Below are 977 nucleotides of genomic sequence, written 5' to 3' on the forward strand. Positions count from 1 at the left end.
TCTAAAGACAAAATAATAATGATTGGATTATCTTACGTTATTGAGTTAGTTGCGATCTTTAAACCTTTATTCTAATTATTAGGTCATCAAGAAATTAATGTCGCATTTTGGAACAATTTCATTAACCACCTCCTAAAAACGTACATCACGTACAAACCGCATAAATGTCACGTAAGTGTAGCCTATATAATGTGTAAAGTTTAGTATACTTTAATTGCTTAGAGTGATGGTACGCGACGAGGCACACATTCGGTATGTAACGCTGTTTAAATACAAGAAGGGAAACAACGCCTTAGTAGCCACAAGAATATCAAAGAAGTTTATGGAAATGTTTTGAACGTTCGTAAGTGTCAACGATGGTTCGGCATATTTTGTTCTTTCATGAAACAATACGTAAACATTTAAGGAATATGAGAACTCCGTAAAGAAGGTGTTTGGGTGCCTCACGAACTCTCCTATGATCATCGTTGCTTCGTTTCTTCTGGCGCGTAATGCATGTGAACCATTTTTGTACAGAATTGTCACCGGTGATGAAAAATGGATTCTCTAAGCGAATATTAAAGCCAAAAAAACAATGGCTTTGTCCTAGACAAAATTCACTTCCGCTCCAAAATCTGGACTCCATCCGCAGAAAGTGGTGGGACATCAAAGGAGTAATTCATTTCGAACTCAATCCACAGTGAACTGTCAATGCAGAGATCTATAGTCAGCAACTGGAACGTTTAAATCAAGCCCTTCATCAGAAACACCCTTCACTCGTCAATCAGAAAGGTGTTGTTGTTGTTCTTCTTCTCCACGACAATGGACGTCCATGTGGCACGTTTGATGCAACACAAGTTTATGAAGTTAGGTTGTGAAGTTTTCCCCCACTCACCATATTCTCCAGATATGGTACCATCAGATTACTATATTTTTGTTCGCTGCAACACCATAGGAAAACTTATGCAAATGTAGAAGGTGTTAAAGAGGACATCGAC

The sequence above is a fragment of the Limulus polyphemus genome, unplaced genomic scaffold (assembly GCF_000517525.1).
Source record: "Limulus polyphemus unplaced genomic scaffold, Limulus_polyphemus-2.1.2 Scaffold9794, whole genome shotgun sequence".
Lineage (NCBI taxonomy): Eukaryota > Metazoa > Arthropoda > Merostomata > Xiphosura > Limulidae > Limulus > Limulus polyphemus.